We start from the raw sequence: 27,297 nt of genomic DNA, 5'->3' as shown, positions 1-27,297 counted from the left end.
AGTACTCTTCTAATCTCTTTAAATAAATGATACAGAAGAGAATGAGTGTTAAACAAATGAGGACTCTGGCCCCTCCACAGAAAGACATGAACCCAGCAATGGTCCTTTGAACATGAAACGTCATCTGTAGGCTGCACAGAATATATTGTACTCTCTTCTAGCAATATTTACTGGGTCTAGCAGGCCTGAGATCCTCAGGATGAGGAAGGTCCAGCTTGGGGACACTCGAACAAACACATTTAAAGCCAGCCTTTCTTTCACCTTCAAGGTACAAGAACAGTACCAGAAATTCACAGGATTGTACTCAGAAAACCTAAAAGATATACAAAAGGAAAATTCAAATGGGAGTAATTCTCCAAAGGTGGGCAAAGGAGAGAAAATAAATTAAGGTGGTAGAGGAGCTGTGAATTCAATGAGCTGAGTAATTCTGAATCTAACTGTATTTCTCAGTAGTACCCAGTACTGGAAATGCTGGCTCCCCATGGCCTTCTGCTCTTTGTTTCTGATGAGATATCAAGGAATACTACCATCTTCTCGCAGACTTGAGGGCAGGGAAAAAAAAAAGTTCTAACAGAGGCAAAGTTGGAAGCAAACAAAAATTTTAACAAAAATTGAAATGCGGACAGATATTTGAATTTTGGTCATCCTTTTATAAATTTTTTAATAAAAATCTACTAATTAAAGAAGCTTTCTGAATCTCAAAAACTGGGCTTTTACAGAAAATCCAAAGGAGCTTTTTAGAAAACTTTAAGATTTGTCAAAAGATGATGAAATGCAACTGGATGAGTTTGGAGAGGTGACAAGTTCAAATGTTGAAGCAGTAATGAGCTTGACAGAATGCCAGGAGATGAAAGAGATTCTTTGGCGGTTTAGGGGGAAAAAACCATTTTCCTTGGTACATAATATGTAGCATCTTTTTATACAGTTTACAAAGGAAAAAGTTCTTTAGTTCCTGGAGTAAAAGCTTGATATAAGGCCTAGTTGGCTGTCTCTTTGAAAAGCAACAATGATATCTAGTGTAATTAAGATAATTACAAGAGAAATGGATACAAATTCTTAGCCATAACTTTAAGATACTATTTTCAGGAAAAATCTAGAAAATTAGGCATTTATGAATACATATTTCAACATTTAGAGAAGCAACTTTTATCTGACAAAAGTTAGTTTTAACACAGTAAGATGTTAAGGTTTGAACAGTACCACCAATACATTTTTCAATGATGGATCAAACTGGGAAGAATTAAAACTTGAATCCAGCTCAGTGTCAAATCTTTTATATGAGAATGAGTCATTCAGAACTCCACTGAAAGTCTGCAGTAAGAGGGATCCTGGAGAGCAGGGCAGATTGTGTGAAGGCTTAAGCTGTGGTTACTTTTGCTGTCAAGTTAACAATGCTGTATTAGTGTAACTACAATTTTATTTATTTTTTTGTTTGTTTTTTTTAACATTTATTGTAGTATAATTGCTTCACAATGGTGTGTTAGTTTCTGCTTTATAACAAAGTGAATCAGCTATACATATACATATATCCACATATCCCTTCTCTCTTGCATCTCCTAACCGCCCCCTCCCTATCCCACCCCTTTAGGTGGTCACAAAGCACTGAGCTGATCTCCCTGTGTTATGCGGCTGCTTCCCACTAGCTAGCTATTTTACATTTGGTAATATATATAAGTCCATGCCGCTCTCTCACTTTGTCCCAGCTTACCCTTCCCCCTCCTCATGTCCTCAAGTCCATTCTTTATGTCAGTCAAGTCATTTCTTCTACGTCTCTACTTTCTTTTTCTCTTCTTCTTCTGTGACCCCTGTAATTTGAATATTGGCATGTTTAATGTTGTCCCAGAGGTCTCTGAGACTGTCCTCAATTTTTTCATTCTTTTTTTTTATTCTGCTCTGTGGTAGTTATTTCCACTCTTTTATCTTCCAGGTCACTTATCCATACTTCTGCCTCAGTTACTCTGCTATTGGTTCCTTCTAGAGAATTTTTAATTTCATTTATTGTGTAGTTCATCATTGTTTGTTTGCATTTAGTTCTTCAAGTTCCTTGTTAAACATTTCTTGTATTTTTTCCATTCTATTTCCAAGATTTTGAATCATCTTTACTACCATTACTCTAAGTTCTTTTTCAGGTAGACTGCCTATTTCTTCTTCATTTGTTTCGTCTAGTGAGTTTTTACCTTGCTCCTTCATCTGTTGCATATTTCTCTGTCTTCTCATTTTCTTTAACTTACTGTATTTGGGGTCTCCTTTTTGCAGGTTGCAGGTTCATAGTTCCTTTTGTTTTTTTTTGTTTTTTTTGTTTTTTAAACATCTTTATTGGAGCATAATTGCTTTACAATGGTATGTTAGTTTCAGCTTCACAACAAAATGAATCAGTTATATATATACATATGTTCCCATATCTCTTCCCGCTTGCATCACCCTCCCTCCCACCCTCCCTATCCCACCCCTCCAGGCGGTCACACAGCACCGAGCTGATCTCCCTGTGCTATGCGGCTGCTTCCCACTAGCTATCTACCTTACGTTTGGTAGTGTATACATGTCCATGCCTCTTTATTGCTTTGTCACCATTTACCCTTCCCCCTCCCCATAGCCTCAAGTCCATTCTCTAGTAAGTCTGTGTCTTTATTCCTGTTTCACCCCTAGGTTTTTCATGACATTTTTTTTTTTTCTTAAATTCCATATATATGTGTTAGCATATGGGTCTCTTGTAGACAGCAAATATATGGGTCTTGTTTTTGTATCCATTCAGCCAATCTGTGTCTTTTGGTGGGAGCATTTAGTCCATTTACATTTAAGGTAATTATCGATATGTGTGTTCCCATTCCCATTTTCTTAATTGTTTTGGGTTTGTTATTGTAGGTCTTTTCCTTCTTTTGTGTTTCTTGCCTAGAGAAGTTCCTTTAGCAGTTGTTGTAGAGCTGGTTTGGTGGTGCTGAACTCTCTCAGCTTTTGCTTGTCTCTAAAGGTTTTAATTTCTCCATCAAATCTGAATGAGATCCTTGCTGGGTAGAGTAATCTTGGTTGCAGGTTTTTCTCCTTCAACACTTTCAATATGTCCTGCCACTCCCTTCTGGCTTGCAGAGTTTCTGCTGAAAGATCAGCTGTTAACCTTATGGGGATTCCCTTGTGTGTTATTTGTTGTTTTTCCCTTGCTGCTTTTAATATGTTTTCTTTGTATTTAATTTTTGACAGTTTGATTAATACGTGTCTTGGCGTATTTCTCCTTGGATTTATCCTGTATGGGACTCTCTGTGCTTCCTGGACTTCATTAACTATTTCCTTTCCCATATTAGGGAAGTTTTCAACTATAATCTCTTCAAATATTTTCTCAGTCCCTTTCTTTTTCTCTTCTTCTTCTGGAACCCCTATAATTCGAATGTTGGTACGTTTAATGTTGTCCCAGAGGTCTCTGAGACTGTCCTCAGTTCTTTTCATTCTTTTTTCTTTATTCTGCTCTGCAGTAGTTATTTCCACTATTTTATCTTCCAGGTCACTTATCCGTTCTTCTGCCTCAGTTATTCTGCTATTGATCCCATCTAGAGTACTTTTAATTTCATTTATTGTGTTGTTTATCGTTGCTTGTTTCATCTTTAGTTCTTCTAGGTCCTTGTTAACTGATTCTTGCATTTTGTCCATTCTATTGTCCATTCTATCTCCAAGATTTCGGATCAACCTTACTATCATTATTTTGAATTCTTTTTCAGGTAGACTGCCTATTTCCTCTTCATTTGTTAGGTCTGATGGGTTTTTATCTTGCTCCCTCATCTGCGGTGTGTTTTTCTGTCTTTTCATTTTGCTTATCTTACTGTGTTTGGGGTCTCCTTTTTTGCAGGCTGAAGGTTCGTAGTTCCTGTTGTTTTTTGTGTCTGTCCCCAGTGGCTAAGGTTGGTTCAGTGGGTTGTGTAGGCTTCCTGGTGGAGGGTACTAGTGCCTGTGTTCTGGTGGATGAGGCTAGATCTTGTCTTTCTGGTGGGCAGGTCCACGTCTGGTGGTGTGTTTTGGGGTGTCTGTAGACTTATTATGATTTTGGGCCGCCTCTCTGCTAATGGGTGGGGTTGTGTTCCTGTCTTGCTAGTTGTTTGGCATAGGATGTCCAGCACTGTAGCTTGCTGGTCGTTGAGTGAAGCTGGGTGCTGGCGTTGAGATGGAGATCTCTCGGAAATTTTTGCTGTTTGATATTATGTGCAGCTGGGAGGTCTCTTGTGGATCAGTGTCCTGAAGTTGGCTCTCCCACCTCAGAGGCACAGCACTGACTCCTGGCTGCAGCACCAAGAGCCTTTCATCCACAGGGCTCCTTAATTTGGGATGATTGGTTGTCTATTCAGGTATTCCACAGATGCAGGGTACATCAAGTTGATTGTGGAGCTTTAATCCGCTGCTTCTGATGCTGCTGGGAGAGATTTCCCTTTCTCTTCTTTGTTCTCACAGCTCCCAGGGGCTCAGCTTTGGATTTAGCCCCGCCTGTGCGTGTAGGTCGCCGGAGGGCGTCTGTTCTTTGCTCAGACAGGACGGGGTTAAAGGAGCCGCTGATTCGGAGGCTCTGGGTCACTCAGGCCCGGGGGTAGGGAGGGGCACGGAGTGTGGGGCGGGCCTGCGGCGGCAGAGGCCAGTGAGAAGTTGCAGCCTGAGGCGCGCCTGTGCGTTCTCCCGGGGGAGTTGTCCCTGGATCCCGGGACCCTGGCAGTGGCGGGCTGCACAGGCTCCCCGGAAGGGCGTGTGGCTAGTGACCTGTGTTCGCACACAGGCCTCCCGGTGGCGGCAGCAGCGGCCCTAGCGTCTCATGTCTGTCTCTGGGCTCCGCACTTTTAGCCGCGGCTCGCGCCCGTCCCTGGAGCTCTCTCAAGCAGCGTTCTTAATCCCCTCTCCTCGTGCACCAGGAAACAAAGAGGGACGTAAAAGTCTCTTGCCTCTTCGGCAGTTCCAGACTTCTCCCCGGACTCTCTCCCGGCCAGCCGCGGTGCACTAACGCCCTGCAGGCTGTGTTCACGCCGCCAACCTCAGTCCTCTCCCGGCGCTCCGACAAAAGCCGGGGCCTCAGCTCCCAGTCCCGCCCGCCCCGGCGGGCGAGCAGACAAGCCTCTCGGCTGGCGAGTTCCGGTCGGCCCGATCCTCTGCGCTGGAATCTGTCCGCTTTGTCCTCCGCACCCCTGTTGCTGTGCTCTCCTCCGCGGCTCCCAAGCTCCCCCACTCCGCCTCCCGAAGCCTCCACCCGCGAAGGGGCTTCCTAGTGTGTAGACACTTTTCCTCCTTCACAGCTCTCTCCCGCTGGTGCAGGACCCGTCCCTATCCTTTTGTCTCTGTTTAGTTTTTTCTTTTGCCCTACCCAGGTACGTGGGGGGTTTCTTGCCTTTTGGGAGGTCTGAGGTCTTCTGCCAGCGTTCAGTAGATGCTCTGTAGGAGTTGTTCCATGCGTAGATGTATTTCTGGTGTATCTGTGGGGAGGAACGTGATCTCCGCGTCTTACTCTTCCGCCATCTTCCCGGAAGTTCCTTGTAACTACAATTTTAAACAAGTCTTTCAGACTAATAAATAGCAGCTCCTACGAATAATTAAGTTTCCTTCCCATCTGTGGAGTAAAACTATGTGTCACTATTGGATTAATAATTTCTTTTACACACATTACAGAGAAACTGGGAAAAGATAAGTGCCCACGCCGTTTTTATTGATTGTACGGATAACTTGATTATCCTTGCCTCACTAAATTTCTGTGCTAGGTTGGAACTGTGATTACCTCACGTGAACCTAGAAAGCATTTTTTAGTAAAGACGTGTTTCTGGTGAAGTGGCTCTGAGAGGTTTACGATGGAATAAATCGACTTCAAAGAACTCGGGAAGATCATCTGTGACAGATCCAGGTTCTTTGTCCCCTACACCTTTTTTTTTTTTTTTTTTGCTTTCTCAGCCTCCTTCTTGGTGGAAGCAGTCCTTTTTGACACAGTTACACCAGACTTGTGCTATGAGGGTTGCTCTATTAACACCAGAAAGACTGGTTTTATATAACAGATTCCACTCCAAAGAATCTGAAAAGTTTAAGCCAAATCCCAGGGAAGGCTGTGAGGTGCCGCCAACTCTGATTCCTCACTGCCTTCCAGAAGAGGTCCAGGAACAGTGGTTTCCCCAGCTCTGACCACATGGGGTGGCTAGAGGAGTGAAACAAGAAGGGAGCAAGGGAAAACGTCTAGAGGAGAAGGAGGCTAAAGCTGACTCAGGCTAAAAGAGCACAATGAGAATAGTAAAATATATATATATATATGTGTATATATACACACATATATTTGCATCATACTCTGGACTCTGAGAATATCTGCAGTCAGCTACTAATAAGACTGTATTTTTTCCTGGCAATGGACTATACATGCATGCCTACTCAGACATTACAGACTATAACAAAGGGTTACATGTAGAATGTGAAATAAACTGCTAAATGTTCAGAAAACAAAATCTCCTATTTTACACATGGCAGTATTCTTGCTTCATTGCAATGTGGACTTTTAGAGGATTATTTAAATTAACAGTAACAGAAATATGTCTTCAAACCCTTCTTACCTCTAAAGGACCGACTGGACCCCCAAGTGTCCATATATTAAGAATAAGCTTAAATGGATAAGCCAAAATTATGGAAGAAGTAATCAAAGTTAGAAAACCAAATGAAGTCAACTATAAGATACTGATTTTCATTTTTCCTGTGTACTGTAGGAAATGTTGTGTACAGACAGGGACTCTTTATGAAGCATTTATGTGACTTGAGATTACTTTTATGCAGACTGCATTATGACTGTATTGTGTATTATGCTGTGTTAGCTGCTCTTACAGCATGATTCATAAAATCAGGAGAAAGTGGATTCCTATGAATTCTGATAATTGTTAACTATTTCAATCATATGGAAAGAATAGGGGAAATGACACACAGTGATGATCTTATTATTTGATCCTCAAACAAGCACAGGTTATCTAACTAAGTAGCCAGCCTCAAAGAAGCACAGGTTATTTCCTATATATCACTGAGTGACCAGGCATGTAAGGAACTTAAGGAGGAACATTATTCTTCCATCTCTCTGACCTGGCACAGTCATCTGGAGTGACATCAAGATGAAAGCAACCTTCTGACCCACAGGATATTACAACTCAGCTGAACAGGCTAGAGTAATGGCATTTTACACTGTGCTTCTACCAGAGATATGACATAGTAGATACCTTGTGGATATGTCTTCCTTTGGGTTTTAGGTAAAATGCCACTTCCTTAGAAAGACTCCCCTGATATAAGGTTTCCAAGCACTCATCCCTTCCTCATTATTGTCTCTTACCGTACCACACTTTTATCATACTTATAACACAATGTGATTAGATATTTATTTTGCTGTTCACACAGCAGCAAGCCCAATAGATATCTGTTGAAAGAGGAAATGTAATCAAATGGTGGCTCCTTGTGGCGCTCCTCACCAGGCAAGGAAATCCTCCATGCCTGGGTGTTAGCATCAAATAGACACTTCTCCAAAGAAGATGTACAGATTGCCAACAAACACATAAAGAATGCTCAACATCATTAATCATTAGAGAAATGCAAATCAAAACTACAATGAGATATCATCTCACACCAGTCAGAATGGCCATTATCAAAAAATCTAGAAACAATAAATGCTGGAGAGGGTGTGGAGAAAAGGGAACCCTCCTGCACTGTTGGTGGGAAGGTAAACTGATACAGCCACTATGGAGAACAGTATGGAGGTTCCTTAAAAAACTACAAATAGAACTACCATATAACCCAGCAATCCCACTACTGGGCATATACCCTGAGAAAACCATACTTCAAAAAGAGTCATGTACCAATATGTTCATTGCAGCTCTATTTACAATAGCCAGGGCATGGAAGCAACCTAAGTGTCCATTGACAAAGAAGATGTGACACATATATACAATGGAATATTACTCAGCCATAAAAAGAAACGAAATTGAGCTATCTGTAATGAGGTGGATGGACCTAGAGTCTGTCATACAGAGTGAAGTAAGTCAGAAAGAGAAAAACAAATACCATATGCTAACACATATATATGGAATTTAAGAAAAAAAAATGTCATGAAGAACCTAGGCATAAGACAGGAATAAAGACACAGACCTACTAGAGAATGGACTTGTGGGGAGGGGGAAGGGTAAGCTGGGATGAAGTGAGAGAGTGGCATGGACATATATACACTACCAAACGTAAAATAGATAGCTAGTGGGAAGCAGCCACATAGCACAGGGAGATCAGCTCAGTGCTTTGTGACCACCTAGAGGGGTGGGATAGGGAGGGTGGGAGGGAGGGAGACGCAAGAGGGAAGAGATATGGGAACATATGTATACGTATAACTGATTCACTTTGTTATAAGGCAGAAACTAACACACCATTGTAAAGCAATTATATTCCAATAAAGATGTTTAAAAAAAAAAAAAAGAGTCCCTTTCTCACCTTCCTGCCACTCAGCCTCACCAGGAGAACATCACCTGAAATTGCCATCTGAGACAACCCCACTACCAAGGAGAAGGTTTCATTAAAAACCTAAATGTCATCATTCGGCCTAGAATTTAGGAACTGGATAATTTAACAAGCAGCTCTGCTGGGCAAAGTATATGAACAGACAGCTCATACCACAGGGAAAAAATAATAAATAAACATGGAAATATATACAACATCAGGAGACATGAAATAAAAGCTAATAAAAGCATACTTGATCCTCTATTTCCACCTACAAAGACGGGGAGGTTAAGAAAAAAAAACGTAACAACTAGTGCTAATGGATTTGAGTTTGAGGTGTAACAGGTGCGCTCATCCATTGAAAACTATCCTTACCCTTTTGGAAAAGACAATATGGAGGGAAAGTAATGATGATGTTAATACCTTTGAGCCATTCCTTTGAATTTATACTTGAGATAATTCAAAAGAAATTAAAAAGTCAATATACACAAAAACATTACTTCAGTATTTTGTACCATTGTGAACATCTAAATGTCCAATACTTAAAGAATGGTTATGGTACAAAAAACTAATAGAAAGTTAACAGACATTAACACTTCTGCAAATGAAATTAATACTAGGGAAAGGAATCTATTTATATAAGCAAAATACAAAATAATACATACATGTATCATACATTCATTCATTTAAGAGCTACTTATTAAACACCTATTGTATACCAGACACTATTCTATGAGCTGAGACTGTGTCCACAAACAAAGCAAACCTCCTTTTTTTGAGCCTTTATTCTAGTGGGTAGAGACAGACAACAAACCGCTAAGAAATAAAATTAATGATGGTTTTCCACCTATGACAACAGCTCATTACAGTCAACCTCCAGATATATGTCTATAAGAAAGTAGAGTAAAATAATTTTGTTCCTAAAATAGACGCTTTTAAAATTTTAATGTCTTCTCTGCAAATTAAGCATGTCTGGGTTACTGATAAAAATAAATGCTAAGTGTGTCTATCGCAAAAAAGACACAAACTCAAGTTAATTCTACTTTTCAAAAAAGGATGACAAGGATGAACTCTATAAGCAAGCACACCTGCCTTCACTGATGGGGTCTAATCTACCTCTTCCCTTTCTATCCGGGTTGTAATTTTATCTTGTTTAAATAAAACCACACTTTTTTTTAACAACTAAATTCCCTAGAAACTATATATAACGTAAGTTAATCATTTCACTTATGGGGCATGTTTAGCTACTTTGGGTCTGTCTCCCATTAGGGAGGTAAGCCCCATGGTGGCCAAGGCTTAGAATGTCTCATTTGCCACCCTATCCCCAGCGCCAAGTACAGGGCCTGGCAAAAACCATAGCATCATTCTGGACTCTCTTTCTCTTTCATCCCATATCTGGTCTGGGCTCTATCTGAAAAACACCTCCAGAATTTAGCCACTTCACACTATATTCTTATTGAGAGACAATTCTCCATGGATCTTTTACTCTTCTGCCCATCTTACAAGGGAAGACACTGATAGCTTTTGTTCTGGACTATCTTTTCAAGGAGATTTGTGTAGCAAACAGCCTTGGAAGATAGTGATAGTGTCACCTCTGAAACAGAGGACAGGTTTGTTCGCCTCCCAGAATAATAAAGATCATACAGGTAACGTTGCAAAAGAGAGCAAAGGTTAGGCACATCTGCTCGCAGACCATTAGATTGGGGTTTCCTAAGTTTGGAGTCCCTCAGCTGTGACACAAACCACCTGTATGCACAGTGTCCACCTGGGCCATTCTGCATCCCCCGTGGGTCTAGTGCTGAACTATTACAGTGTCTACAACTTGTTTTCAAATGGTTCATAAAACATACACATATGTGTGTACGTATGTATATAAATATGGAGAGAGATTTTAAAATGTGACAAAAAATATTAAAATTTGTGAAACTTAGTGAAGGCATACAGGTGTTCATATTATTATAGGTTGGTATTGGGGGATGAAACAAACCTGAGGCTCATATTTCCTGCTAGCATGCAAGAAACTAGCTAACTTGATAGCTCACCAGTAAGTAGCAGGATAAAATCTCAAGCCCTCACAGCTCTTGACAGTGCTCCACTCCTATCCTGGCACAGCTGACTATCATCTCTCACTGCAGTAGCCTCCTAACCAGTCTCCTGCCTCCACCTGGGTTTCCCTACAGGCTTTTTTGCACATGGAAGCCAGAATGATCCATTCACAACTAAGTCAGATAAAGTTGACTCCTCTGTTTAAAACTCTCCAGTGGTTTCCTGACTTACAAAGCTCTAAGTCTCTGGTTCCCTAGTGTCTTCCTTTATTTCATTTTGTTCCACTCTCCCCACTGTTCCATGAGCTCTAGCCATACTGGTCTCCTTGCTGTTTCTCTAGGCACGTTTTCATCTCAAGGCATTAATGCTTACCATTCCCCTGTCTTAAATGCTGTCTTACAGAGTTGGATCAGTCCCTCAACTCCTTCAGGCCTCTGCTCAACCACTGCTTTCTCAGCCAGGCCTTCCCTGACACTCCTATTCAAAATTGCAATCCCTCCTCCCCTACTTCACAACATTACCCCCTTTCTCTGCTTTATTTTTCTCTAAAGCACTTTTTAGATTCTAATATACCATTTCTCATTTTGTTGTTGTTATGTCTTCTCACACTAGTATGTAAGCTCCAGGAGGGCAAGGTCTTTGTTTTCCTCATTTCATTATCCCTAATCTAGAACAATTTCTGGTACATAGTCGGCATTTAATACATTCTTGTTAAATGACTGAGAATGGACTTCTAATTAGACCAAACTCAATTTCTTATTAACTGTGCCACTTTGGACATGTTGTATAGCCTCTCTAAGACTTAGTTTCCTGTCTGTAAAATAGAATCACCTTCTTCATGTGATTGTTGAGTAGACTGGACAAGGTACATATGCAAAACACCTACTAGGTATTTAATTAATGACATTTCTCCTTAACCAGATCTCAGTAAAATTTGTGTTAATTTTACAGTATACATTTTAGTATCACCAGGGAAAACCTGATTTATCTTATATATCGCTATGCATATCTTTTCATCTTTATATCTTCAGCATACAGCCCAGTTTCTAGCAAACACTAGTCATTCGTTAAGCGTGTGCTTATTTGTTTTGCTTTCCCTCATTAAAAAGATAGTATCACGTTAAAATAATTTGGAAAATACAGAGAAGATACAAATCACCTATATTCCTATCATAGTAACATGACTGTCATTACTATTTTATCGTATTTTCTTTTGGAATTTTTTTCTATGACTTTTTCAATTGAAATTATAATGTGCATACATTTTTATATGATTTTTTCTACTCATTTTTTGATATAAACATTTTTCCATATACCTATGCTGTCTTTCCAACCATTACCTTTTGAGAGCTGCATCACTTTGTCAGGTAGAAGTATTATAGTTTATTTTCTCTTTAGTGGATATTTAGATAATTTCCGACTGTTAACTTCAATACATTTTAAAAGATTTAAAAAGAAAGGAAAGACTCTACTTTTTTCTCTTTCTCTCCCTTCTAAACTAAAGCATGTCTGACCCTTTTGGGAAAAAAAGGAAGTGAATTCCTCTACTGTGCATTTGCAAGAGAACACTTCTGAATAATTCATGGGTACATAAAGATGGAAAAGATATACATCATCTAGCTCATTATTAACATAATACAGCCAAATGAAACATTATCCTAAAAAGTCATTTAATTGCAGCTGAGAAATGAGACTTTGACCATTTTAGAAAGAAGTCATATTTGAGATGAAAATAAATACATTTCAAAATTATTTTCAGGCATTGCCTAATGCAAATTCTTTGCTGTAAATGGTGGTTACTGGGTTTTTTTCCTTAAAAATGGAAAATCAGTCTTTCCAATTTACCAAGTTAGTGAACTATCTGGAGAATAACGTAGTAAACTTCTAAAATATCTATAAATAAACGGTAATAAAGAAATCACCTAGATTTCTGTAGGTAAATGTTAGTGGCTTTTTTTTTTACTTTTTAGTTAGGTCCATGAGAAATGATTCAAATTGTAATATTAAAACTATGTGCTAATTACTTCAATCATTGATAATGTTTGACTATATCATTCCTTAAAAAAGGTATACTTATTCATCAAAAATTGAAACCATAAAGAGAGATGAAAAATAAGTATAAAAACATTTATTTTATACAGGGCCAAGCAAAGTAAAAAGAAAATGGAAGGACGGAGCACTGCTAGCAGACTCTTTACAGATTATTGAATGCACACATGATTTAAAACCTCTGAACATCTAAATTCATTTATTTTTCCTTCAGTCCCCTCTCTCTTAGCCCCTCTTCCAATCTATGTTCACCTGTACTCTAGACCTAATTCTGTCCTGGTTGTGTAGTTGTATGCTGAATTTCCTTTTGCAATTCTCCTATATTCAAACCCATTTCCTGGACTCAATGTCTTCCTATTCTTGGTTTATTCCCTTATTTTGATTAAAATACATCCTCTAGTTGCCTCCTAAGAAGGTCAGTGTTTTGAGTACTCATGTATCTGAAAAAATACCTTTATTCTACCATTTAGCCTACTTGATTAATCTCTTAAATAGCTGGGCACATACTCTTAAAATCTCGAAGGTATTGTTTCAATATTTTTTAGCATCAATTCTTAGATTTGAGAAATCAATGCTATTTAGAGTTAAGGATAGAAATAGAGGGCCTGGGAGAATATATCTGGCTGTCAGATTTCTGAGATTAGAGTGGAGATGAGAGATGGTGCTGAGAGTCTCATTGTTGGGTAAGTGGACTCACTTAATAATCCCTGTTTCAGTCCTTGCCCTGGTGCTTCACTCTACTCTGCTTAATGTCACTCACTTCAAGTCTCCTCCAGTTTAAATCCTCTAGAGAATAACCCTATTGCTCCTGAAACACAGGTGGCCAGGGTCCAACCACTTATGTGTCCCTTCCTTTTATCTTTACATATCCCTCTTCCTCACCTTCTACAACCCGTGGTGCTCCAAGGGCTGAGCCTCCAGAGGGTGTTCAGGGTGAATCAGCATACTTCTAGTCTAGTCAGTCCTACCACCTCATTGCATTCTGTCCTCCAAAAAGTTTTCATCCATTCCTATCTCCTCTCTGTGCTCTCTGTCCTTGTGAAAGAAAACCTTTGTTTTATTCCTTTATTGTCTTTTTCTAAGAAGTGTTGAAGGGAGAGAGCCTTTTTTACTCTTCAAGTGGTGGCACATGCCACTTCTTTTCTGAGGCCTCCCTGACTCCAAACTCCTCTGGTCCACTGTCTATTACTCCCTCTCAGGTCCCAGAGTGCTGGGAACAGATCCCTAGTAGCTACTTTCTATTCTTTGTTGGTTTCTTCTACTAAAAATACTACTTCTATATTCTGTATCATGAGGTAGAGCCCTTGCTCACTTTCCACCCTGGTTTGCCTTTATTTCATGCATCAGTAGGTGTCTTATTGCAGGGACAGAGACTAACATTTTTTATGCAGCCCCACAATGCTTAAAATAGGTGATCTCAGACTTTAGTGTGTCTAAGGATCACTTAGAGAACTTGTTTGAAATGAAGATTCCCTCAGAAAAATTGAATATGACTGTGACACTGTCCTGAAAACGAGACATCTAATAGCACTCCAATGTGATTCTGACGCAGGTAGTTCTGACCCATAATATGAGATATTATTGTCTAAGGACACTCCTAAGCACTTGTTCAAGAAAAAATGAATTGATTACTTTGGTTGATTTGTTGTTGCTCTTCCCCATTTTATTTTTAAAAGGTTGGAATTCTGGTTTCCCTTAACATACTGTTATGAATCAGACATTCATGAATTTATCTGTCTTTTCTTTAGACTTGTTATAATTCTATTTTCCTTTAATACCTCTTAGGATTACAAATTTCATAAGTTTATGGTCAGTCATATAAAGCATAGTTCTATATTACTGTGTTGCCCTTGATTAATTTCTTACAAGATTCACAGGTATTCTATTTATAGAATTCCTGGACTTGACAAATGTATTAGTTAGCTCAGGCTGCCATAACAAAGCACCATAAACTAGTTGACCTAAACAACAGAAATTTATTTTCTCACAGTTCTGGAAGCTAGAAGATCAAGGTCAGAGTACAAGCATGGTTAGGTTCTGATGAGCACCCTCTTCCAAGCTTGCAGACTTCTTGTCTTGCTGCCTTCTCACTGCGTGATTGTATTAACTTTCCTTGGTATGTGCATGTGGAGAGAGGTAGAGAGAGGTCTCTTCTTCTTTTTATAAAGCCACCAATCCTATCAGGTTAGGACCCTATCCTTGTGACTTCATTTAACTCAAATTACCTCCCAAAAGCCTTAGCTCTAAATACAGCCACATTGGAGGTTAGGGCTTCAACAAATGAATTGGGTTAAGGGGGAATCAATTGAGTCGAGAGCAGGAAATCACACACAATGTTTAGGTACAGCTATTCCTACATCTAAACATGTGCACCCAGGACTTGGCACAGCACTTTGAATGTGACAGATGCTCAATAAGCATTTGTTTGATGAGTGAACAACCAACATATAGTAAACAAAGCTACACAACAGCTAAGAAAAGAAGATTATCTGACGTGCTCTGCTTTACACCAAGTCAATGTGTGAAAACGTTGAAATACGCATACTGATATATTCAATACACAAAAGAATTCACTAGGACTTCCTTTGGGCATATAAAGCATTTAAAAATTCCATTTATACCTGTTTTCTTTCTAAAAAGTAAATTGAGGTACATGTATAAATGGATAATACATTCAGATGAAGTTAATAAAAGGAACAAGTAATCAGATTGAGAATATGAATGGTTCATCTTCACAGGTTACATGAATAAGTGCTTGGCAATAGTCTGGAGAAGAGAGGAGTGGAGATTCAAGCTTTGGAAATTAAATGCATCCACATTTCACTGGCCAAAGGCAAGTCCCATGACCACATCTGACTTTAAGGATTTAGAGAGTATAATTCTCCCTTGTACAAGAGGTGAACTGGTCAATGAATAGTGTAGGAAAGCCTGCCACAGTGACTATAGGAGGTTTTCAATGGAAAATCGACTTTATTCTCCAAGGTATTTTTTGAAACATTTTATTTTTGCTAATTTGAGTGTTAGCTTCAATTCCTGACTGCCACATAGAAAATGAAAGCCAGAGATGGATTTGAGTTATACAGCTGCCGCTAGATGTGCAGCAATTTCCTTTCCACGCCTCTCTTTGGTGTCTGAGTGGATCTGAAGAGACAATTTTGGTCTTTGTGGCTTCAGAATTGATTGAAAGTGAAATAACTAGGATCTCTTGCTTTGCCTGAAAAAGCCAGAACCTGAAGGGTGCCCTCAAGGGAAGAGTAGCATTTAAGCACAACATGCTCTAGAGAAGAGAAATGCTGGCTCCTACAAATCCGTTGAAAGCCTCTCCCTCAGCGGTGTTCTCGCCCTTGTCTCCTCAGAGAGCAGAGCAGCAAGTTCAGTGAACAGAGACAGAAATCTAACCCAGCCATCTGGCATACCACCACAGGAAAGAGTCTTCCTCGGGACAGCATTCTCAGGGCTCACAAAGCAGGAAAAACTTCTCTTAGAAGGAATGGTCAAGTAGGAAAAGCAACATTCCCTTCACAGTGAGCTCTACCTCTGAGAGGATTCCAATGTGGGAGCTATAAAACTTACAATACTGCTTTAACAGAGTCAGAAATTCATTGGAGTTGCCTCGGAAACAATCAACAGGACTACTGACTAACAGCTCTAAGATTCTATGCCATGCTCCCAGCAGATACTGAAACAGTGCCTGAGCAACATAATTCCTAAAGGAGCAGCTTCAAATTATTGGGGGTGGGGGCGTTATAGAATAAAAGGAAAGGAAAGTGACCTAAATGTACCCATTTGTGACTGTAACAAAGTCTAAAGCCATTTTACTTAACTCAACTAGGGGAAGGGCCTTGGCAGTAATTGAGACAGAAGAGATTATTCATAAACTCATCTGACCAGAGGATGACTATGGACAAAACTTAACTGTGTATGAACAATATTGAATACTGTTTGTAACATAGGCTAGTGAACATTTGACTACAGTAGACCCTCTCTAACCAATCTCCACTCAAGCAATCTGTTGGATTAACCAACTATCCACAGTGTCACTGTGAAATATTCCACCTAATACGACAGCATAATAAAACCTTACAAGTGGTAGGCTACTCTTTTAGACATCCATGTACTTTTTCAGTCCCCACTAGTTGAGCTGTGTATTTACCAAGCATTAAATGTATTTGTCCCCAAACTTGCTAATATTTGTTGTACCTATTGTTTTAATTACATTTAATTACATATCATGTAAACTAATAAAATGTAAATGTGAGAAGAAAGAGTTGCTTCTTCTATAAAAACCAGTCTGAATAATTTGGAAAGATTCAAATAAAAATGAACTGTAGGAGAGAAATGTAAAATAATAAATATGTAAAAATGTGTAAAAATGTGTAATAAATACGTAAAAATATGTAAAAATGTAAAATATTTTAAAAATGTAAAATATTAGAGGAAAAAAATAAATTTACAATAATTTTGCCTCATTGGAAGTGATGTTACTTAGTTTTACAGTAACTGAAAATGCACATCCTTATAATTATGGTGTGATTTATGGAAGATAGATTCAGAACTCCAACTGCCTATTTCTTGCCTAAAGAGAAGGACTTGGTCCTACATTAAATATTTTTTAATTATATTAATAAGCTTTAAGTAAACATTAAATTCTTAAGATATACAAAGTAATATTTCTGGTTTTAATTTTTCCAATTTTTTATTAGAAAAGTGTTCAAATTTATAGGAAAAAAAAACAAATCCACGGTACTGTAAACACCTGTATACCTACACCAAGTTTCACCAATTTTAATATTTTGCCACATGTTTTATCTGTCTCCATACATATATACACATATATGTGTATGTTTTATGAACCACTTGAAAGTAAGTTGCCAACACTGCAACACTTCACCCCTAGATACTGCAGCCAGAATCTCCTAAGAGTACAGATATTCTCCTACATGACCAAAATACTAATATCATATTTTGAAATTTGATAATAATTCAATAATGTCATCTAAAATATTGTCCTTATTTAAATATTCCAGAAGCTTCTGAAATGTCTTCCATATTACTTTTTCCCACATCCAAAAGCCAAATCAAGTTTTACACATCGCATTTGGTTCTTATGCCTCTTTAGTCTCTTTTAACTTAGAGCATCTTTTTTTATTTTCTTTTTTTTCATGACATTGATTTTTTTATGAAGAGTCCAGGACAGTTGTCCTATTGACTACCTCATATTATGGAGATGTCTGATTATTTTCTCAATACTAGATTCAAGTTGAAACTTTTTTTTTCCCCAAGAGCACTGGATAAGTGACATGCACTTCTTACTGCATGATACCAGGTTGCAATATTATTGTCACTGGTAGCAGTACCTGTACTGGAAATAATAAATCTGATCACTTGCTGAAGGTACACTTTTTCTTTTGTTATTAGAAATTGATCTGCGAGAAGATACCATACTATTACATGAATATTCTATTCCCCAGCAACCTTTGATCCAATAGTCATAGCATCTATTAATGATCTTTGCCTAACTCAAGTATTACATAGACAGTTTCAAAAGAAGAATTTCCTAATTCTACAATTCCTTCTACTTTTATTAATTCATATTTTTTGCCTCCTCTCATCCCAAAAAGAGAGGTTTCTCTCAATTTTCCCTTTCTCTATTTATATTTATCTCTTTTTAAGTACATCGTGGACTCAGAAATTTCTTCTATTTAATGTTCTGTAATCCATTACTTTCATCATTTTTGATGCCCAAGTTATTCCAAATTTGGACAATGGAAGAACCTTCCCATAAGCTTCTGTTTCTTTCTGAAATATCACCATTAGTCTTTGAACACTTCCGTGTTTTTAGCACTAGACTTTTTGTACTTTCCCTGAACCAGACCTGGAATCAGCCAGTTCTTGAGTAGAGAATGATACTTAGAAAACACAGGTACTTGATGTGCTTATTGCTACTAGAGTATCTTGCTTCTAGTCTATAATAATTCCTAATATTATGAAATATCCAGGCAATGTTCAAATCTCTACAAGTATCAAATTTCTACAAGTGTCTGTCTCTTTTTCTCTTTCTGTCTGTTCTTGTTTTCCTCGCCACTTTTCCTTATAGTTCTTATGCTACAATCAGAATCCAAATAAGGTCAATATATTGTAATTGGTTGATATGTGCCTTCTCTTATCTCTTTTCTTTTTTCAATTGATTTGTTCAAGAAGTGTTTTTTATTCCCCTGTGGGTTATCCCACAGTATGGATCTTGCTGATTGCATCCCCAAGGTATAATTCAGCATGTTCCTCTCCTTCTAGCATCTCCTGTAAATTGGTTGCTAGATCTAGAGGCTTTTTGGTTTCTTGGCAAGGATATCTCATAAGCAATGTAATGTACTTCCAAAAACCAATGAAGATCATTACTGAGACCCATTAACTTATTAGGATTGCAAAATAGTGACACTCTACTTATTCCATCTTCATGTATTAGCTGGAATACTAATAAATACACATTTCCCCTCACCAAATATTTGGTTACTCAGGGATACATTTTGAATCAGAAAATAAGAATAAATGCTTGATACAACACTTTCTCTTTAACAGCTATTTTTTCCAGAACAATGAGCTGATAACCTAGAATTGTCCAAAAGTGACCAATGATTTCTTTGCTATCATTATGAATTCACGGATTTAAACCAATTTGATGTGTTTCAAATCACTGCGATTCTTTTCCTAATGACATTAAAAATATTCCATATTTCGTCCAAAAAGAATCTATTCAAGATGGTTCCTTTATCCTTTTGGAACAACACTAGTTGTCTTTGATAATTACCTTACTTTATTGTATAAAAAGATACTTCAGGATTACCTTGTAAATTTTCTGTCCAAGATTCTGGAATCTGCATTTCTTCATCAAGTTCTGGTTCCTTTAAATGGGAATTGAGATATAGAGACCACAATCAGTACACTAAAGGTATTCATTGATTTGGGATCATCATTGTTTTGCAGATCATTTTAGAGGAAAGAGTTACAAAATACTTTTTAAAAAAATGATATAATAAATCATGTGTTTATACTGATATTTCAAATTCAGAACCACAGGACTTTTATTAACTTCATCAATCTTATTATCTGTATCTCCTTTCTCCTATATAAAACAGTCCAGCTCTCAACATCCAATTATTATATTATATCCCATTTACATTATCCCACAATACTCTCCAGTCTCAAAATAGCACCTACATTACCACCAACAATATGATTACCAAAAACAGTATAAGATTATTTTGTCTTTTTTTGCTTTTTCCTTTGGTCCTTTGTATATAATCCATGGGGATATACAGTCAACTTTGGTTTACTTAACTATAATATAAATTTAATTGACATAACACCCTTCTTTGTGGTTGTGCTACCAATTTCATACATTTAGATTCATTTATTTTGTTTCTGGTTTTTAGTATTATTTTAAATTTCATTTTGTTTATAACAATATAAAACTTACATTGTTACCAAGTCAAATCTATAAATCAAATTATGTTCAGAGAAATCTAGCTTCTGTCTCCTTCATACCGTGTCCTCTCCCAAAGAATAATCAGTATTTTTTGTTTAACCTTCCATTAAATATATACACATACACAAAAATACATCTGTATTCCTCCATTCACCCCTTAAAAATACAGTAACATAAACGCACTCTTTTCTACACCTTACTTTTTTTTTTTTATTGATACTAGATATACTGGAGGTCCTCTATAAAAGATAGTCCTCATTCTCTTCTACAGCCGCATGATAATTTATTGTGTAGTGTCCACAGTGCCCTGCTGATGAACAGGGAAAAGTTTGGAAATTGCCAGACTTTTGCTATCACAAATAACGCTGGAATGAAAAGCTTTTCACTTTTGTTCTTTGCCTTTTTGCTTCTTTACTCCATTTTGCTACTGTACCTTCTAGAGCTCTAGAAATTAGATTGCTAGATCAAAGTATAAATGTACATATAATTTTGCTAGATGTTGACAAATGCCTCTCCAAATTATTATATTATTTTGATTCCTATCAGCAATACATGAGAACACCCATTTTCCCCATAGCTTCACCAATAATGAAGGTTATCAAAGTTTTGGATTTTTGCCAATATGATAGGTAAAAATTATGTTTCACTGTATGTTAATTTGCATTTCTCTCATTATAAATGGGCATTGTTTTATGCTTTTATTTTTAAGAACCATTTCATGAGCTATTCAAATTACTAGTCCAGGGCTTCCCTGGTGGCGCAGTGGTTGAGAGTCTGCCTGCCGATGCAGGAGACACGGGTTTGTGCCCTGGTCCGGGAAGATCCCACATGCCGCGGAGCGGCTGGGCCCGTGAGCCGTGGCCGCTGAGCTTGCGCGTCTGGAGCCTGTGCTCCGCAACGGGAGAGGCCCAACAGTGAGAGGCCCGCGTACCGCAAAAAAAAAAAAAAAAAAAAAAAAAAAATTACTAGCCCATTTTCTATAGAGTGGTTGTCTTTTTTTCTTCTCCGTTTTAGAGGCTACTTGTATATTAGTACTTGGTCTGTGATAAAAATTGCAAATTTTTTCAATTTGCCTTTTGTCTTTCTATGTATGGTAAAAATATTTCTTTTGTTTTGCTTTTGCTATGCTAAGTTCTTTCTTTTTATAAGATTAAACAATCTTTTCCTTTCTGGATTTCATGAAATTTTCACTCATGTTTGCTCCTACAACTCATAAGACTTTTTTTACCATTTAAATCTCTCATGTATTTGGAAGAAGACTAAATTAAATCCAGAGCAAGCAGAAGAAAAGAAATAATAATAGAGAAGAAATCAATTTAGTTGAAAATGGGTAATCAATAGATAAAAAGCCATGAAATCAAAACCTGCTTCTCTGAAAAGATCAATAAAATTGATAAACTTCTAGACAGACTAAGAACAAAAGAAAGAGGACACAAATTACTAATATCAGAAGTGAAAGAGGAGATATCACTACAAATCCTATGGACATTAAAAGGATAATAAAGGAATATTATGAACAACTAACTGTATGCCCACAGATTTGATAACCTAGCTGAAATGGACCAATTCCTTTAAAGACACAATCTGACAAAACTCAACAAGAAGAAACAGACAATTTTAATAGGCCTATATCTATTGCAGGTATTGAATCAATAATTAATAACTTTTCAAAACAGAAAAAATACCAGGTCGAGATGGGTTCACTGGTGATATCTACCAAACACTTAAGGAAGAAATTATATTAATTTTTTTACAATCTTTTTCAGAGGATAGAAGCAGACAGGAAGTGGCACAACAGAAACTCTTATTCATTGCTGGTGCGAATGCAAATGGTACAGCCACTTTGGAAGATAGTTTGGAGATCTCTCACAAACTAAATATACTCTTACCATATAATCCAGTACTCACACTCTTTGGTATTTACCCAAAGGAGTCGAAAACTTATGCCCACACAAAAACCTGCACGTGGATGTTTACAGTAGCTTTATTCATGATTGTCAAAACCTGGAAGCAACCAAGATGCCCTTCAGTAGATGAATGAATAAATAAACTGTGGTACATCTAGATGAGGGAATATTATTTAAGGCTAAAAAGAAATGATCTATGAAGCCATGAAAAGATATAGAGGAAACTTAGATGCATATAACTAAGTGAAAAAAGTTCATTTTTAAATGCTACATATTGTGTGATTCCAATCTGAAAAAGCTACATACTGTAAAATTACATGGCATTTTGGAAAACGCAAAATTATGAGGACAGTAAAAACTCAGGAGTTGCCAAGAGCTGGGGTTTGGGAAGGAAGATATGAATAGGTAGAGCACAGAGGATTTTTAGGGCTATAAAAACACTCTGTGTGATACTATAATGATGGTACATGTCATTATACCTTTGTCCAAATCCATGGAATGTACAAACACCAAGAGTGAATCCTAAGGTAAGCTGTGGACTCAAGGTGATTATGATATGTCAATGTAAGTTCATCAATTGTAACAAATGTCCCACTCTCGTGGGGGATGTTCATAATAGGGCAGGCTTAGCATATGTGGGGGCAGGGAGAATATGGGAAATCTCTGTGCTTTCTGCTCAATATTGCTGTGAATCTAAAACTGCTCTTAAAAAAATAAAGTCTTTAAAAAATTTATATGGAAATCCAGGGGCCTCAAGTAGTTAACACTATTTTTAAAAAATCAAAGTTGGAGGATTTACACCATCTGATTTCAAGATTTATTATAAAGCTACAGTAATCAAGACAGTGTAATATGGCATAATGATAAACAAACATATAGATCAGTGGAAAAAGTCCACAAATTGACCCTTACATATCTAATCAACAGATTTCTGACAAAGGTACAAAGATAATTCAATAGTGAAATTATAGTTCTTTCAATAAATGGAGCTAGAACTGGACATCTGTATAGGAAAAGAAAAAGATAAGCCTCCACCCCCACTTCTCACCATACACCAAAATAAACTCAAAAATGTCATACACTGAAATTTTAAAGTTAAAACTGTAAAACTTAAAGAAAAAATAAGAAAAAAATGTTATATTCTTTGGATCAGAAGATGTTTCATAAATTAAACACAAAAATATCTAACTGTAAAAGAAAAAAATGATAAATTGGACTTCATAAAAGTAAAAACTTCGACCCTTCAAAATACACAATTAAGAAAGTGAAAATGCTAGCCACAGACTAAGAGAAAATATTCAAAACAAAAATAAGAAAATATCTAAATAAATACATCTGAAAAAGATCTTGTATCAAGAATACATAAGGAACACTTAGAACTCAATAATAAGAAGACTAGCAACCAATAAAAATAAAGTTGATTTTATTAATGAATTCAGTGAGATCTCTACCCCATCTGCTATCTTGAGTCCAAAATTGATCCCATGACCAGAGCTTGGCAGGACTGCTGACTGCTTGACACTGCTAGAGGTAAAAGTGTCCAGTTTCAGGAATATTGCTGAATTCGTTTCAATTCAACTGTTCACACACAACGAGGAACAAATTAAAAAACAGAGAGCAGGGACTTCATCAAGTTTATAGACCAGGTTGTAAGAACTGTTTTGAGTCTGCTTTGCTAATATTGCTTGTCAACTAAAAGTCTATATGTAAGACAGCAAAGTGAGAAAAGGAAAAGGAATAATAGGATAATACAGGGCTCAACAGCCAACACAGCTGTAGAAATGTGAACAATGAAAATTAATTTAATCACAGTTGTGACAGAACTATATTGAGTGATGAACTGAAATACTCTATATCTTCTGAAAGCTAGGATATTAGGGAGAAATTGAGAACTAAATCAGAAATCACATCTTATAATAAGTACACTGACTCACAGAATTGTACCAAACCAAGCAATAATATTTATTAGACTCTCACAATGAACACCAGTTCATTCAGACTCCTATAGGCAAGATTAAACCACAAATAAACTGATGCAAGGATAATTCTGCATGGTCTCATAGTTTTTAAAAAATAAAACCACTGATGCTCCATCAGCAAATTCTGACCAATCCCTGCTAAGATCACCATAAATTTTATAACACCCTTTCCCTATCTCCTTTTGAGACTCATCTTTGTTCTGCATGATGTTGGGTCTCCTTTGCTGCAGCAAATAATAAAACTAACTTGATTTCAGGTGTGCTCTGAATGGTCTCTTGCTGATATAGAAAGAAGAATGGGAAGACAAAAAGAATAGAGTGAGTGGTGGTAGATCCTTATCCTCCATGGTTGGAAGTGAACAGACAATGAATAAAATTTACAAATCAAGAAGCAACAATAAAAGCATGTTATTTAGACATATGGAGGTAAGTATCAAAAGAATCACCTAAGGAAACTGAATGTGGTTGCCTCATAGAATGAGTTAGAAGACCTTTCTTCTGTTTAAAATCTCACAGAACTATTTGAATCTTTAAGCTATATGCATATATAACTTTGATAATAATGAAGTTAAATTAAAAATAATAAACTAGACAGATATTTCAGGACAAAATAAGAACACAAAGCCATATTCTATTTATTGTTGATATGAATTTGTAAACTAATATTCCTACCCACTTTTCATGTATTCACTAAACAAATATCTATTTATTGAACACCATTAGGTACCAGACACAATTCTAGGTAATAGCGATACACTAGAGAAAAAGAAAACAAAAAAAAAATCCCTGCCCTAATGCAGATGAGGAAACTGTGCTCTGTCTACCCCCTCAAAAGGTAAAACAGTTCTAGGTCACAAAGCTGGCAAACGGTTAAGCCAGGATTTGAAATAAGGCAGTCTGATTTCTAGAGCCTACTGATTTTAATTTTAATTACAAACGGGTTGGTACCGGGTCAGGAAATTTCTAAAATAAATCTGGAGCATCTTGTAGTACCAGAATGTAAGAAAGTACTCCAAAAAAAGAATTCCAATTATGGGTACATGTTAAAGGGACACAGAAGCCAACTGAAAGAGCTCACAATGGTTAAAGCTGCAACAATTTTAGCAGCAAAATAAATAAAGGAGTATTAGATTATAGCCCAAAGTATAAATGAAATATCCATGAGTCCATATTGACAGAGAGAGAGACAGAGAGAGAGAAAGGGAAAGAAGAGGAGAGAAGAGGAAAGAAAGGGCAAATCTCCCATGCAAAAGAATTCCAAATAATTTATATAGCTACTCCACACTAAAGCTATTTCCCTTTACTGTGGACTGTGTAGAGTGACTTCCTTCCAAAAAGTACATTATGGAAAGGGGGGATAAAAAGAATAACTTCATATTGTAGAAACTTGACAAACGCTACCTCAGCTAGGTAATCAACGTCAACATCAATAATGATAAAGGCATGTTGATAATATTTACTTGATACGATGTGATGAAAATGGTACTTTACTTTTGTGATCTTCCTACCAAAAACTCTTAACTCCAGGCAAATCATGAGAAAAACATTAAAAAATTCCAGTTGAAGGACATTCTACAAAATATATGACCGGTACTCCTCAAAACTGTCAAGGTCATCAAAAATAAGGAAAATCTGAGAAACTGTCACAGCCAAGAGGAGCCTAAGGAGACAAGACAACTAAATGTAATGTAATATCCTGGATGAGATTCTGGAACAGAGGAAGGACATTAGGTAAAAACTAACAAAATCTGAAAAAAGTATGAGCTTTAGTTATAAATAGTATGTATATCAATATTAGTTCATTAATTATAACAAATATGCCATACTAATGTAAGATGTTAATAATAGAGGAAACTGGGTACAGGGTACCTGGGAGTTCTCTATATATCTCTGCATTTTTATGTAAATCTAAAACTGCTTTTTAAAATAAAGCTTATTTTAAAAATTTTGAGCAAATGAAAAAAACATATGGACAGATTGGCAATTTAGCAATTAGGGTCTATTCTGTTCTTCAAAAATAACAACATAGACTAGTTGGCTAAGTCTCCTTATCATGTGCTTTATTGAACAGGCTGTCTAAAAGCCAAGATTATGAATTCCAAATTGAATATTCTAGAAAAATGTGTAAAATGGACATATACTTAAATAACACAAGTATTTCTCTCTAGGGTGAAATCACAGGTGACCTTTCTGTTGTTGTTTTCTGTATTTTCCAAGTTACCTGCAATGAGCATGTAGTACACATAGAATTTCAAAAACCAACATAATATATATAATAATAAAAGAAAATGTTATTTTGGTAAAATTTACAATTAAATAAATAAGTTCATTTGCTGTAGAGGGCACCTTAGAGGAACAGGAAGGAAGAACATTTATTCTACAAATACTAGATGCCAGTCACTGGGCTGGGCACTTAACATACATTATCTCATTTAGGTGTGTAAAATAACAATGTGCTTGAATTGAATCACATTTGGAGACTAATTTTACGTTTATGAAGCCATCATTAAGTTTAAAGCAAAAATGCTAAAGCATGTTTTTTAGAATTCCGATCAGGCATTTTTTTGCTCTTACACTAAAAGCACAATTAGTTACTGACCACCTAACATGCCATCTATATTTTTTTCTTGTCACACATTTTTTTTTGATCCACTTCTGAAGAGAAGTCAATACACCATGTCCTGCCTATGTATAGATCTCTTAAACTAATTTTATGCTTCGTTGCAAAATAATTGACTTGTGATTCACAGGACGTTAATTAACTCATATAAGCCTTTAAGAGTAAGTAAACAATGAAGTTTAGAAAATGATAGCATGTAATTGTGTCTAAAGGGACACTTTTCCACATTTTGGTTTTGTTTGTTTGCTTTTTATGTTATATAAAATAAAGATGGACAAAAATTTTAATCGCAGATGTTAGGGTCACAAATTTCATATCTATGTCAATATCTTTACATGGGGCCCCATTTTCTGTTAAAGCATATATCGAATTCAAAACTACAATCAATAATCAACATATATTGTTTTTGCAAGTGACTGCACAAAGCAGATGGTCAGTAAATTTATGTATTTGTGGATTTTTTTTCTCTAAAGATTTCCAACAAACATAGAAAAACTGTTTTTTTCCCTGTAACATCTTTTTCTGGAAGTGACTGCTAAATTCCAGAAAGTGACAATACTGTAATTACTGAATGCTAGTTCAGCATTTTGTTACACACAGTCTGATCTAATCCCTATAATAATCTGTCATACAGGTGCTATTATCCCCAGTTTAAAAGGAACTTGTCTAAAGTCACACAGCAGTAGGTAGAACAGCTGTGTTTCAAACCCAAATAAGGAAGAGCTTATTGCAAAGCCCAAAGACTTAACCATCCTGCTG

At 36.9% G+C, this 27,297-nt stretch overlaps 1 long non-coding RNA gene across 1 annotated transcript in view; it reads right to left on the bottom strand.

Moving 5' to 3' along the window:
• Positions 1 to 27,297, bottom strand: part of LOC137232599 (uncharacterized) — a 237,501-nt gene that overhangs the window by 191,243 nt on the left and 18,961 nt on the right. The window contains exon 2 of the long non-coding RNA XR_010947091.1: positions 19,391 to 19,448. This is a non-coding gene — a long non-coding RNA (uncharacterized lncRNA). The remainder of the gene's footprint in view (positions 1 to 19,390; positions 19,449 to 27,297) is intronic.

The sequence above is a fragment of the Pseudorca crassidens genome, chromosome 10 (assembly GCF_039906515.1).
Source record: "Pseudorca crassidens isolate mPseCra1 chromosome 10, mPseCra1.hap1, whole genome shotgun sequence".
Classification (NCBI taxonomy): Eukaryota; Metazoa; Chordata; class Mammalia; order Artiodactyla; family Delphinidae; genus Pseudorca; species Pseudorca crassidens.
Note: the sequence above shows the minus strand (reverse complement) of the source record. Positions and strands in the feature narration are given on the sequence as shown.